Source organism: Macrosteles quadrilineatus, unplaced genomic scaffold (genome assembly GCF_028750875.1).
Source record: "Macrosteles quadrilineatus isolate MER2022 unplaced genomic scaffold, UCM_ALF_1.0 Scaffold_2__2_contigs__length_208266976, whole genome shotgun sequence".
Taxonomy (NCBI): domain Eukaryota; kingdom Metazoa; phylum Arthropoda; class Insecta; order Hemiptera; family Cicadellidae; genus Macrosteles; species Macrosteles quadrilineatus.
The window spans coordinates 146,170,624-146,187,331 of NW_026542595.1; positions in this window are offsets into that span (position 1 = coordinate 146,170,624).

A 16,708-nucleotide genomic window follows, 5' to 3' on the forward strand; every position below is an offset into this window, starting at 1 on the left:
AAGCTATTTATAATACTGAAAGATAAAACTAAGAGAAATACCACACTAGCTTTTTCTAATAGGTATAAAGAGTACTACTTAGTTTTATGAAGTAACTTTCTATTATAGCCATAATTTTGATTTCAAAGTTTTATCTTGAGGTAAAAATATTCAAAAACTCTCATTAAGAAGTCTCAGGTCACAAAGTTTGAACATTACTGGAGTTGTTACCGACTTCCTGTAATTATAACTATCAGACCTCTACCTTTGTAACTCGGGATTGTAATTGTCAAAGAGAGCTCATTTGCGGAGAACAAATCTAGAAGTCTGATGAGCTTAACAAAGAACTCCAAACTCTAATTATTTTGGTAGTATTATGTCATAGATTGATAATTTCAGAAAATTTAGTCATAAAAATGTAGGTATTTTTATTTATGATAAAAAACCTTATACTCTAGGAATGAAAACCATTCTTCATGAAGTAATTTCAATTGTTTTAAAACTTAAAAAAATAATATATTACAATAATTGTTGTTGATAATATTTGGTTTAAATAATAAAATAGTTAAGATTTATTATTATTATATACAATTTGGTCTACTATTGACTTAGGAAACTGCAAGTAACCTCCAAATCTTATGACATTGTAAAAAGTAAAATCTGAAGACTTGAACTATTATATGGTTCTTCCATGCCTATTTGGTTAGGTATTTATTTTATTTTATTTACATATAAATAGGTTTATATAATATACCTTGCGTCATAAATTCTTTAGTCTTGGGCGACTAGTTTCGAAACAGTGAAATTTTCAAGCCTCTTGCCTCACAAAAAATTATTAGAATACTTGATGGCCTACTGCACATTATTTTATGTTAGTAAATTGTATCTTTGTTTGTATGTTTTAAATGTCTTACTTTTGGGTATTGATGACGACAATGTGTTCCAATGATTTTTATGAAGCAAAAGGCTTGACAAAGAAACTGTTGTTCCGAAACTATCGTCCAAGACTAAATTAGGATTGATGACGTTAAGGTTGTAAACCTATTTATATGGGAAAAAATCATTCCTGGAAGAAATTATTAATAAATTTATTTAAATGCTTCAGCTTTAATAAAGTGTTAGCGAATTGAAGCAGCACTTAAATTTAATTTGAACATTGTTCTTCGTGCATTCTCACTTCACTTAGGTGCTTAAAATTTCATGCCATGCACTTAATCTATACTATTATAAAAAAGAGGTGGTTGCTGTATGTGTGTATGTGTGTATGGGAAAAGTAAACTCGAAAAATACTGGTCGGATTGGGCTGAAATTTGGCATGATGATAGCTCACATTCCCGATTAACATATAGGCATATTCTTATTTCAAAAATCCTTTCGGGCTCCGCCCCAGTGGCTCTGGAGTTTCCCATGTTAACCTTATGAGAAATGGAATTATTGAATCTTAACAGCTGTTTCAATTAAACAAGTTGGTTCTGTTCTATGATGTTCAATAGCATTAAAGTTACAAGGATTACCAACAGGGTGCAGCACTATTATTTCTTTTACATTTATGACAACAGCTAATTTGCAACCAAAAGGTGAGTGAGCGTAGCGAACGAACTTCAACCTGGAGGCGAGTTAGCGTAGCGAACGAGCTAACCTGAAGGCAAGTGAGCGCAGCGAACGAGCTCCAACCTAAAGGTGAGTGAGCGTACCGAACGAGCTCCAACCTAAAGGTGAGTGAGCGTAGCAAACAAACTTCAACCAGGACGTGATTGAGCCATGCGAACGAGATAATCTTGAAAATTAAGAAGTTAAACGGGGCAAAGTCCGCGGGTTACAGCTAGTACTAACATAAATAGTTAAATTATTAATGACTAGAATAAAAATGTATATTGAAATAATGTAAATTTAAATAAGGAATACCTAGTACAAATTAATACAAATAAAAAAATACATTTACATATAGTGGTGTTATGGCACTAGAAGAGAAGTTTGTTTCTGCTATTGACGGCGGGCATTTGATTTGATAAAACCGACCGGCCAGCTTGTACAGTTGGCGCTAATATATTTCTTAAAGACATTATTAATAAATATATGTTTGTTTATTGTATACAGGAAAACCTGCCCCATGATTGTTCTCCTCAGGTAACTTTGAAGCTTAAACGTTCTAACAAATCATTATTTAATTTTGTAAGTGTAAATATTTAAACATTGGTAAAATAACAATTTCAAAAACTTCTTCTGATATATTTCCAAAGAATCTTTAAACTCCATAAGGATTCCAAATTACCAAACAACTTGATGCAAGCTAAAATTTGTCTCTCATTTTGAGTAAAATTTAGTTTAGCATTTCCCCTTTTTTTTTAAAAAATATGTAAGTTTAGTTATAAAAGTTAATGAAATAAAACATAAAAATTGACAGAACAATGTAACTTTTGTATAACTACTGGACAAAAACAAATTAAAATTGTCTTTTGGCTGATACAAAATACTGACCAATCGTAGAAATAGGTTGTACGATTATTGATACCCATCAGGAAGAAGGAAAGGGATAAGTTAAATTAATAGCAAGATTAACTTACTAATAAATTAAAATTATTATTGCATTATGATTCAAGTTTTTCATTTGCGATGTAAGGTAGAATACAGTTAATTAATATTTATGACCACACTTATTTCAATTAGGCCTGATTTTACTGCTTACATTACACAACAATCCACTTTATATAGTAATACTGTTTTATACTTGGAATAACAATTTATTTTTGCAGACGCTGTTAAAAAACAAAAGTAGCTTCATTAAACAACGAGTAGTTGAGATGAATAACCAACTTGTTTGGTAAGATAGTATGTTGATTCATTATCAATGTTACAATGCATTAATAAATTAAACAAAAAATTAAATCATTACAGAGCCTTTATTTGACTATTAAACACAATTAAGAGAAATATTTATTGATAAAGGTATTTCAGTAAACGGTAACAAACTTATCAAGAACATACCGGTCAATCATTATATTGAATAATCTCAAGTTCATTTTGTTTTGGTTTTGGTTTGGTAACATTTCAGTTTCCTTAACATAGAATGTGACATATTGTTTGAGTAGCTTTAGTCGTCACCTCAAATCTGAAGATTGCTGGTTCAATGACAATAATAGACAATTCTTGACTCAGATGCCAATTTTTATTAGGCTACCAATTAGTGATGCTATTTAACAATTTGTCGGTGTTAGATACAGTAAAAAATCAAGGTTTTAATTAAACATCTCCTTCACAAAATTGTTGTAGAACCAATCGATCGTGGTAAAACACATAAATTCTAAAAGACCTAAAAAATCTCATGTTTAAGTTTTTTGAAAAGAAAAATACATAGCATCTCTTATTTTACACAGTTATAACTTAATGATATCTCTTAATCAATACTTTATTGACGTTACACATTTAAGCTGTATTTATTTGACACAACTAACTGTCTGTTTCAAGACTAATGTTATCGGATGGTATTACCTTACAACACTCGGTAGAAAAAGTTAGACTGCTGAGAATAGGACTAGGAAGTTGTCTGACTGATTTAGCACCCAACTTTGAAAGCATTATTTCCCAAGTGACAGACTTTACCAGGCCTGCAGGTAATGGAATCTGTTGTCCAAAAAATAACGATTTATTTGTGTAAAAAAACTGTTTAGCATTTTAATTATATGTACTGGCGTATAAACAATCAACTCACTTTTTTTCTAACTAACACAGCCATCTTTATTATATTTTTTTATGAGTAGAGTATATAATAGATTAAAATAGGTACAGTACTATGGATAAAAAAAATATATTTCTTGTTTATCTATACAAAATCTTATTGTTCGCCATAAACATTGATCACCAAGCCAATTTTTCTATGGGAAGTAGCTGAATTGTAACTCTACAGTAAATGGAAATTCACTTTTTCCCTAAGTTGGCGGCAGTATTTAGTTAACTTCTGCCATGCACACTTATAAACTACTTCATCATACTTTCAATACAAAATAATTTTACCAACGAGAGATTCTGAAGAATAGCATAATAGTTTAACTCATAAATTCTTTTACTAATCTTGTGTGAATTACTACTAATGTAAAATTACTATCTTTACGACTGGAGCACAATTTGACGTAGAAAAATGTTTGTATAATATTATTACCAGACCACATAATTGTAAGAGAAACTATAAGATAAGTTGAGTTAACTGAAATTAATTATTTTTATACCAATTAATTATTTTATTGAGACGTAAAACTATATCATACAAATGGCACCCATTCATCTTAAACCCATTAAGGAGATGGTCCTGAAATTACAGCACCAATCACCAGCTACACATAGAGTATTTGCAGACCTCTTGCATGTGTTGACAGAAGCGGAGAAACCAAGCAAGCTGTTTAATTACTGAATCAGCTGGGTAAACAAATTTCTTGATTAATCTTGTGTCTATATCTCGTTTTATCATTTCGGTTCAAATTTTTAATGAGGGAATTAATTTGGTTAAAACTAGGACAGACTGATGCTTTCTCTATTGCCTCATGGGAGGTTTTTGATTGATCAATTAAAAATATTGAGAGATGGTTGACAATATGTTGATGTTCTATGGAATAAATACAGTTTTTTGGACAGATTTCTTACAAATACAGTAAGTGTAACAGTTTATAAATTATTTCATCGAGCCTCATTTGATTCAGTTAAAACTTAAACTGAAATTACAAATTCATACTAAATAAACTGTATTGACAATCTGACTTATACTTTGTCCCATTAGCTTGTCAACAACCCTTATATAGGGTGGTCTGAGTAACTAATTGTATTATTGAGAAAATAACAAAATTTACAGTAAAATATGAACCGTAATTTTAACAGCATTGGGTGTTGTTCTACTTTTTTAGAGTTTAAGCGGCCATAACAATTAAATTTTAATAAATGATAATTCAGGTAGTTTTTGTGAAATTGTTATGGGAAACATACATACATACATCACATTGAAAATAACTTTTTTGGTTCAGAGGACCTTAAACGGATTCCCAAAACTCAAACTCGAAAATTTGATAAATTTTGAAAAAATAAATTATGATAAAGATGAAAACAATACTTTTTCTATGTATATAGGCCTACCATGTATGAGGAAAAAGGTAAAAACTATTCATCCGAATACTTCATAAACAAATACAAAAAAGGAGTATGTTTTTAACTGATTGTCAAGTTTCATGAAGGAAGACACTTACGATTAAAACTTGACTATAAATAGAGGCAGACATAATATTTCACCCATGTGAAATCTGTAGCTGGGTTCAGATTAAAAATAACATTTATTTGAACTGCCAGAGTTTGCTGCTACTAATTACTTAATTGTTACTGATTAATGCAGTTACTGATTTATCTCGAATACGGAAACTTTTTAAACCAAGTCAAACTAAAAGAATAACTTTGTGCAAACTATAGAATAAACTGTAATAGTATCCAAGTGCAAGAGAAGATGGGGATTCGACAGCAGTGCATTATGTGAGAAGTTCATTCAACTAAATTCTTAAACTTAAAAGTGTTTTTAAATAAAATAATATCCACAGCTAATATAGACGAGATGTTTACTTCAAAGGCTTAAAAGTCAACAATAATGCTATTGCATAAATTAGGGTTTACAAAAAAACTGTGTGATTTTGCCCTTCCTCATTCCAAATTAAATTTGATACTGCAAATACATACTCCATTTTACCAATATATTTCAAACATAGTATAAAAATAAAATAGATTAAATGGATACAGAAAAATAATGTTTTTTTTCTAAAACTTATTAAATAATAAAAAAGCCAAACACACTATTACACTTTATAAAAATACTATGTTGGTTTTAGTTTAATGATAAAAGTTAAAATAATGAATGTTTGATTTCTCTAGAGAAATACTTAAAAGTTTCAAACTGCAATAAGATTAACTTTAATCCTCAAATAAACTACATCGAACTATTAGAACAAAGTTCTGTGGGATTTTAATTGGATATTTATTTTTTTGGAAAAATACAAGTACTATTATTATTTGTACTGTATAAAGTTTATTTTTAAAACTAAACACACTCGGATGATTAAGAGAATAATAAACTGCATTGCATGAGATACTATTACATTATTTTTACTACATTTAGGCTTTAAAAAACTCTCTGTATGGCCTAGTGAGAATAAAACTCAAGTTAAAGAATAAAATATTAGCACCTGGTTCCATCAGCTACGGTGAGATTTGTGGCTTCCAAATAAAAAAAAATATATGAGTAAACTGACATATCCTTCTTACAATAGCTTGACTAATGACAATCAAATTTAACATCCTATCTTTATGAACAATTTTTAGCGAATTTCTAGCAAAGTACCACATATGGATGGATACAGTTTCCAGGACGCTTAATTCTATGACAATACAATAAAATAATGTATTCATTATTTTGCCTCCTGAACTGTTATTCAAAGTATTATCTAGGTTACGTACCTTATACAGTCAAAACAGTTCTGATACAGTCACTAAAGGACGATGCGCATTTCAGAGCTTTTAAGCTCTATCTTCAGGTCCGTGGATACATTTGTCAATTATTCATCTTGCAGATTCGTCAAAATATTTAAAACATTAAAACACATAACACAAACACATAATTCATTACGTTTATACAGGTACTGTACATGTGCCGGCCGGCTATAGATCCCGACTGAGGAAGGAGTTGTAAAATACAGCTGCAATGTTTTATTTAACCGTATCAATGATATCCAGTCTAAGAGACCCAAGATAACAACAGTTCAAGGTCAACAGGTGGGGGTAGGGTAGCAAGTCAACTCCTTCCTCAGTCGGGATCTATAGCCGGCCGGCACATGTACAGTACCTGTATAAACGTAATGAATTATGTGTTTGTGTTATGTGTTTTAATGTTTTAAATATTTTGACGAATCTGCAAGATGAATAATTGACAAATGTATCCACGGACCTGAAGATAGAGCTTAAAAGCTCTGAAATGCGCATCGTCCTTTAGTGACTGTATCAGAACTGTTTTGACTGTATAAGGTACGTAACCTAGATAATAAAATAATGTAATATAGTTCTCTAAGCCTCTTGGTATCAGGATTTACAATAGATAATAATTTTTAGTGTTGAAAAAATCCACACAGTATTTTTTTCGAACTGTAAATCATTTTAGAATAGTGATAGATTTACATAGTAATTCCACAGCTAATATATAACGCACGCGCATTTGCATGTTAGAATGGATCAAGAATGAGTAGTCGTATACAATACTTTATACAGTGTGTAAACTAAGTCTTGAAACAAATCTGTATTTTAAAAACAGTAATAGATAGAAATATTCTGTTTGTGGCAATAATATTTGACAAAGGTTCCGCATTTTTTTTACATCAAAAATATTTTATGAGTGACCCCTCATTTTGAAGGATTTGTCAAAAGAAACATATTGAAGCAAACCTGAGGTGGATATCTCACCCTTAGCAAAAATAGCAGGCATTAAAATATTGGATTTACTGTATGTGAAAAGGCATCAATTTCACAAATAATGGAAACAAATCTGTATTTTTAAAACCGAAATAGATAGAAATAATCTGTTTGTTGAATTAATTGTTAACATAGGTTTCGCAATTTTATACATCAGCAATATTTTTTCAACCCCTCTAACAGGGTAGGGGGTGGGGGTGACTTATTTTTTTAATAACAACCCCTATTGAGTGACCCCTCATTTTGAAGGGTTTGTTAAAAAAACAATGACGCAAACCCGAGGTAGATATTTCACCCCTAGCCTAAATGACGGGTATTAATTTTATGTGAAAAAGCACCCATTTTGGAATACCCACCATTTTGAATAATGGTGAGATATTCAGCTCAGATTTGCGTCATTGTGTTTCTTTTGACAAACCCTTTCAAAAAAATGAAATGTGGGGTCAATCAATAGGGGTTGCTATTTTAAAAAAAGTCACCCCCTACCACCAACTCTGTTAGGGGGTTAAAAAGTATTTTTGATGTAAAAATTGCAGAAAGTTTGTTAACAATTATTGCCACAAACAGAATATTTATATCTTTTTCGGTTTTATAAATACAGATTTGTTTCAAGACTTAATTTATACCCTATACATACCTGGGTGTTTATAGTGCTCGCCTGCCAGACAAAGGGTCACCGGTTCGATGACTAACAAAGTGAGTATTTTTGTTGGTTTGAATCTGGTACTAATTCTCCTTCATCATTACACTTTTGATGGATAGCTAAAGAAACTGCTGATCTTTGTTACAGCTCTCTCTCCATTAATGAAGCTACTTAGATAATCTCACTTCATGGCAAACTTATGTTGTAATCATATTCAGCTTATAAGAAATCAGCTGTTCGTCATTGTCTCAACGTTATAGAATGAAATAATGAAACTCAATGAAAGAATCTCTACTCAAATAAGCTACAGGTATACAGGGTTAGGCAAAAGTCTGGAACCCCCCTATTAACTTTTTAACGCGTTGCAGTAGGAAAACCAAACTCGGCACATATTTACAACATAAAAATTGCACTTTTTCATTAAAATTAATACTTGCCCCCAAAATGGGGTATTTTGGGGGCAGTGCCGAATTTTCAAACGTAAATACCTATCTTGTGACACCTCATTTTAAAGGGTTTATCAAGAGAAATGTAATGGCGAAAACCAGAGGTCAATATCGCACCCCTAATCAAAATGGCAGCCGATTTAATAATTTAAGATGAGTAAGCAAGATAAAGTCTGGACACCCCCAGTTAACTTTAAACATTTCAAATTTTAATACTGACGAAAAGGCGAATTCTCTTTTCTTATAAAGGTATGCTGAGTTTAGTTTTCCTGCTATAACCTGTTAAAAAGTTAATAAGAGATATTTCAAAATGGGGTGGGGATAATTTTGATTAGGGGCGCGATATTGACCTCTAGTTTGCGCCATTTAATTTGTCTTGAGAAAACCTTTAAAATGAGGGGTCACATGATAGGTGTTTACGTTTGAAAATTTGGGGCTGCCCCTAAAATACCCCATTTTGGGGGCCGGGTAGAAGTTCTAGCTTTAATGAAAAAGTGAACTTTTTTATGTTGTTGTTTTTATGTTGCGCCATTCAATTTCTCTTGATAAACTCTTTAAAATGAAGGGTCACAAGATAGGTGTTTATATTTGAAAATTTGTTGCTGCCCCTAAAATACCCCATTTTTGGGGCTACAATAGATGATCAATTATGCAACATATATTACCCTAATTTATAACTGGAACTATCATATTAGCTGATTGACAATTCATTTAAGAAACAGGGGTACCATAATAGAAGCTAGATTGTTGTTTAAAAGTGTGTCTCAGTAATTGTTATTATTTGGGTTGAGTTAAAAAAGCACCCGGTATTTGATAAATTAAAAATAATGTAAATCAAGTTTTTAATTACAGCCTAATTACAGCTTAATTAAGTTTTTTCGTACGCTGATATAATTACAATTCGATGTTTGCTCCCAGTTCAAAAATGTATAAGTGAGAAAAGTCTCAGGAAAGGTCACGAGTTGAAATATCAATCATCTGTCAAGTCTTGTTGTAAAATAATGGAAGTTGTCAGTGTCCCTCTCTCTACGAGAATATAAACTAAGGCCAGTCTAATGGAGAAATCATTCTCAACTTTCTGTTTTCGAATAATAAAACTGACGTCAACATCAAAACCTTACACAAACTTAGTAAAATTCCGTTGTATTTGTCTTTAGTAAATGTGTTATACATGAAGAGTAAAGTTATATTGATATTTAAATTTTATGAAACAGTAAATAGAAATACGATCATTTCAACAAAATATTAATCCTCCTTTACAGTTTAGATTTCAAAAAGTTTGATTTATTATTTTATTTCTGCGTTTAGGACCAAACATATTCTAAAAGAAATTCTCTTAACCTGAGTTCAATTAGAGACTGATCAGTTCGGGTTGGCAGGGATTAATTTTAATGACAACTTATATATTTAGCAATACGCAAATAAAATAATACTATTCTATCATTTGCCGTTTTTTGTTGTCAATATCATGAAAGGACCATTCGTTTCGATGGTATGAATCAGATAAAACGTACAATAGAACAGGCTCAAACATGAAAATATGTTTAGTTGAAATACATGAAATTACGTTTCTGTAACAATAAATGTTAAAACAAACCTTTTCAAACAGGACATAAAAAATTGTTAAGTTCAAGACAGCGTTTCTAGACGGTGTAGACCCGTCCAAGTTGGTTTATGCGAACTTTTCAAAACATCTACAATGAAAAGGAAACGTTACAAGTTTCAATCTGAGACCAGGAAGAATATAAAGTTGATGGCGTCGGATCTACCGACATTCCGCAGTTATACATCTTTCTAACGTCATCTTATGTTTTCAACCTTTCTTTGCTTTGAATATTACAAAACAAAATATCTGCATTTTCTTAACTTAGTAGTAGCCTACAACGTAGAGCGTAGCTGGTAGCTGGTCTGGTGTTTACAAAGAGGGCGGCGTTTTCCAATTCTACTATTCAGCCAATTTGTTGTGATAACACCGGTTATTCGGAGCCCATCTTGAATCGTTTATCATAACGTAAAACGAAATAGTTCTCTTGGGTGGACAAACTACCCTACACGAAACGTTATAGCTGATTTAATTTAGCTATAAATAGAGAAAGGCTTTAAATTACTTTAGATTAAGAATTAAAATCATTCAATTGAGTGAGACAATGATTTAAAGTGGTTGGGGAAAGAAATACAATCTCCAGTCACAAATTTGCCAAAGTCGTACTTACAATTAAAACTAACAAGGTCGATAATGTTATTGTATTTAATATGTTATTGATTTTCAAAATATCACTAGAGGACCCATGCTGCTCCGCAGCGTTAAAATAAATATAATATCCGAGAAATAATCAAATTTATAATTTTTGATTGAGTAATCCAGTATCTTGAGCTTAACTGATTCAAACGATCAATAGCTCAATTTAAAGCCTATAATTTACTGATTATTTTGAGTCTAAAATATATAAAGAAAAAAAAACAATACTGGAGAGATTGATTTTTAATCATAGAAAAAACTTATAAAAAATAATTGTTATGTTGGTTTTTCACCTTGTGTTTGCTTGAAACTAGTCCGATTTGAATGACTAATAGCTGAAATGAAAGCTGGTATTTCACTGAAGGTTCTTAGGCCAAAATATATATGATTATAATTATAACTGGTGAAATAATCTTAAAATGAAGTAAAAATTTAAAAATGAATCAAATTATGTTTTTTGGTCAAAAATACAGTAAGTAAATATATGCCGAAGTTTGATGGCAAATATGTGCGTGCATACCTTCAATTTGAGACCTCAATCATGAAAATCAGTCGGATAGAATAGCCAAACGAACCCGGAAAAGAAAAACCAAGTTTTTTAATATATAAGATTACTGGTTTTATGCATCCCTTATGATAGCGAGTCTACAATTCAAACAGTAAATATATTTCAGTTTAAATAGAAAAGAGCCACCGAATTATTACACTTTGATACAAGAATTTTGATTAAAAAAATATTGTAATTCGGCGTTTCAATTAGTAAAATTGTTTGATCTATTTGATTGATATTTTTGAAAACCACAGGTAACTCAACAATAGACAGGTTGGTTGGTTTCCAGAACAACGTGTGTGACGATTTTTCCGCTCAGTGTCCGACAACAATACATGTTCTAATCCTTTGTTTAGACCTCCACAGTCCCATTGTATATTGTCCACAGTCCTGTGTACAAGTCCCTGTACAGCGTTACAGCCACCTTTCATCTTTTGTCTTACATGATTCACAACTGTTTTGATATTTATGCTACACATTGTCGCTGCATAAAATGCTTAATGAATTAAATAGTGTTTCTAAAATTCCACTTGTATGTGGAAAAAACTTTATTTAAAATTTTGGGCATGAAATATTTCTATTTTTATTCCTTTTAGTACAAATTCTAAAATACTGTTTTGCTCTATAGTTATCGTGCTAACTGACACACACAGATATTGAACAGATGGTGTTTTGTCCTTTGGGGACCTCAAAACGGAAAAAGTAAATCCGTCTCGGGTCCAGGTCTCACCATAAGACCTACGGTAATATAAAAAGCGTTCTAAAATAAGAAAATAAGAACCGTTGGTTAAATGGTAAGAATGTTGACCATATACATGGGCAATCCAACACCACGGTAGTGATATAAGTACAATGGAATACTTATTACAATGCAATACTTATTACTTTATTCAGAAAGTTATCTTAGTGATAAACAAAAGGTCAAACTTAGCATAAAAGTTAATAGTTAAATAAACAAATTATACATGCAAATTTAATTATAATCAATGTTATTATAATTGTGTAAACAAACAGTAAATGTCACAATTTCAATTAGTATCTCATGTTGTAGTTTAATAAATGTCAAATTTCGTACAATTTCTCATCTTTGGCCTCAATTTCACCTTGTAGCAATTATAAGGATTTAATCAAAAGCATCCCTCGGCGAATAATTTGTTATGCATCAATCAAAGTGTTATTCGTTTGTCAAATCAGTTTCAATCTAAAATATAATTTCTTTGCATAGTCTGTGGTAATTATTGCCACCAGGCAAGTAGGTCAAACATATAATTAATTAAAGTACACATTGTATGTAATATATGCATGGAAGCATTTGTTAATCTTTCTACTGCTGAAACATATCAAAACTGGATGTTTTGGTAAATATAATACAAAAGAACAAGCTAAAATTATTTTCTGTTAGCCATCCAAAATATCTTTTAAAGATTCCAAAGGAAAAGTAAAAGTTGACAAACCAAACTAGCAGAATGTAAATAGAATGATCTGCGAGTTATAAATCCTTTCTTTATTCAACTCGTGTTTTGAACTTTTGGTTGGCAATGTGTACTGCATACACAATTTCTTCAGGAAATCTTGAAACAAGAATATTCTTTTGTAGACATGAGATATAAACTTATTCATTTTATTCTGTCAACTTTTGGAGTGCCTCGGATACGGTTAATATTGCATATTTTACTTTAGTTAATTATTTTATGAAAAATAATAATTAACTAAATAATCCTTTATTGTTGTATACATCGATTTTAAAACAGTGAAATCGTTAAAGTAACTGAATATAATACTCTAAAAATGTAAGCAGAAAATTTATCCACAAAGCGAAATTATTCTAAGTTAATTAAGTCACATAGCACTTAATTATGATGATGAACATGAAGGTAAAAAAAATATTGCTACCCGGTAGCTCGTATCAGATGTATATCCAAAATATAAAATTTTAATGCAAATGCAAATAATTTATTTAGATTATTTTTACATTATTTTACATTATTAGATTATTTTCCATAGTTAGAGAAAAACAATATACTTCAACATTTCACACTTATAAATGTGTTAAAAATGTTAGTTAAACACAAACAAATCTCTAAAAGAAACCCCTTGAGAGTCGTTGATTAAGATTTCGAAGGAAATGTTTAAGACTGAACATAATTTAACGTGGTAAATAATTGAATCTAAAATAATGCTAACTTTAAGTGAAGTCGGATGCACTCTTGTATTGTTGTTTTAGAGGGACTTTTGAAAACATCAACCGAGAACAGGAAACGTGACAAGTTTCAATCCAAACATTTCCGCAAAGTTCAGGAATAAAAGAAAGTTTATGGCAGAATCTAAATAGGTCTGAAAACTTTCTTTGTTTTAAATGGTTTCTTTTAGTTAACTCAATATTATACCTTGACAAACAATCCAGCCACATAGAACACTTTTAACGAAATATTTAACGCATTTCATTTATGTATATTTATTTAATTGGTTTAGTAACTTAGCGGTGCTTACTTAAAAGTATGAAAAGACAGGCTCGATAGTGAGGAATAACCAGCAGAAGGGATGTCCTTGTTTGAGTGTCATCCCTATCATAACCTAACCTTACCTAACTTAACCTAACCTAACCTTCTAAATTATACAGTCAAAGAGGGCCGCCACTTGGCGCAGATAATGAACTTATCAGATGACTCTCTGGAGTAGTTGGTGCAATCCAGGAATACCTGACTACCTGACTCAGACCAGTTGGAATAATTAATGCCCACCATTAATTTCTGCTGAATATTTAGATTGTTAAACAAACTATATTGAAAGAACGACATATAGTGAACAATACCATAATTTTTAGTCACATCCTCCTTTATTGTGTAAACAAAAGTAGGTGGGATTTATACTTCAGTATCCAAAATTCATTGATAAAACTTACCTTAAAATTACTAAACTAAATGTTATTTTACCTAAAACAAAACGTTCATGTGATTGCATCTTTCAGTAAACAATGTAAACATACTTAACATTGCTTTGTTGGGTATAAATAGAATCATTCCATTAGCATTAAACAGCCAGAAGTGCCTCAAGGGAAATAAGAGGCTGAATACATCTGCTTGGCGCTAAATCAATCAGACTATCTCAGGCGCAAAACTGAACATAATGGCAATGTTATCTCGAAACGCATATTTTCATGCTAAAGGTTAAGTTAATTGTTAGATTTAATCCCATGGACGAATCCAATGTTTTAATGTGAAAAAAGAAAAATACATCTTTACCGTAGAATCTACAATTTGTTTAAATATGTGGAATTGCGTCTTGAATTGTAAAGTTATAAAGTCTTTAGTCTTTAAAATGTAATCTTATTATACGATATAATTACATTATATTTGTGTACCTGGAGCTTATCACTTTACTTAGTTAGGCTATCACAACCAAGTAAAATGGCTCATCAGCAAGTGAACAATGGACAGTGGGTAGCTGGGCTATCCTCCCAAATGACCTACTTTCGATAAGGATTTGTTTGGTATTGATTCAAATTCTTTCCCAAAGAGTTCAAAAAATATAAAGTAATGTTTATAACTAATCGTGTCATTTGGCTATGTTTTTGTTTCAACTGCATTGCTAAACTAAACAAAAGATCACGTTTTGTCCCAGCATACCCCAGCTCACTGTATACTGTAGAACGTCACTGCACCCACTCACAAGGAAATGAAAAGTCTTTTAGTCCATGGAAAACATTTCTGTATTAAATCTGTATTAAAGAAATTCGCCAATAAGAGCCATAAATCATAATTTAATAAGACTTTTCACAACTCAAAAGGGGGTTTGTTTAAATAAATAAAATCAAGAACTTATTTTTTCATACGAAAATCTAAAATGTACTGTAAATAACATTGATTTGATATTGATTACTGAACGAATTAAGTCTCACAAGTACAGTAAGTAAATGAACCTCTCTCTACTAAGAGCCATGCTAACCCTTTCAAAGTAGATCTAAGGCTAAGCTGGGCCAAATTAGGAAGTAGAGCGCTGTGAAATACAGATAGCCTGCTTAACACGGACGTTTATGGGCTCAGATTAACATTGAGTTTAGTTTTTCATCTGCCAATATAATCTGCACATGTTATGTTATTTACTGTGTACCATAGAACCTCAATTTATGTACAGTATTTTATTAATATTGCCTTCATAAGATCGAAACTGGCTTCATTTAGATCACTCCAATTATCCAAAGCACTGGTTAATGGATTTTAGTCACTCCAAGTTTGACTTCATAGCAATTATTGTTCTTATGGAACTGTTTGTATTACTGTACATGATGTGTACAGTAAAAATCGATTGAAATATGGGTAAAAGACAAATCAAAGTCTGTTACTCATGAACACATTCTGTATTGTTTACACTATTTTGACTCTTAAAGAATGAAAATTGAATATGGACTTACTGATTTAATTTAATTTAAGGTGTATAAGGATTGTTATTTTGTAGCATTATTTATTACCTAGTGTGCTACTAAATTTGTTTTCTAATCTAAATCAGTTTATTGTTGTATGCTTATGCTTATCAATAGTTATTTGTATAACTCGTGTGCGAAGTGGCACTTTGTGTTTTGCGTGTTTGGTTGGAAGTGCGGCAAAGTAAAACGTGTGGTACAAAAGTAAGTAAATGCAGCAATCAGCTACTTTGTGTACCATAATCAGTGCAAGGAAGCTTGCTTTGTCAGATAACTGTAGGAACAATTCTCTTTGTCCTTGTTTTTATTATTTCCCTCGTTAGGTTTTAATTAGTAAGTGTTCCAATTGATGAAAAGTAACTTAACAGCAATTGTGATAGAGCCCTTCTATTGTCTATACCTCATGTGTCGCAACCTCAAAGAGGGCTTCAAAGAGAAAGGTCTATTGTTTAAATACATCACATACGGCGTTCATTGAAGTCTATTACAGCGTATCTACTATGATTTTTAGCGTTGATTTTGTTGCTCTTTTAGCTGTAAGTTATATAAACCAGGTCTTAATTGTCTTAACTTTTAAGGAGCATTCGCTCAATATTTTATGACAATTATTTTTGAAGCTTGAGAACACATACTGTATTTTATTGGTGACAAGTACTAAATGAAATCTCAAATATGATACTAAATTAGAATATGTATTATTATAACCCTTTTGACTTCATAATCTAATATTCGTTTATTATATGCTTAGTTTGTAAACAAATTGGAAAACAAAATAGATATATCTTGTCGTAGATTCACAACAAATAAAAAAGACAGAGCTATTGTTTTCCTATACTATTCAGAATGAGATAAACTTTCATTTTATTGTGAGACATATTTTCTTATGTATTGTGAGTCTAGCATTATTTTATATGATTACTGTATTTAAATAAAATCATAAAACAAC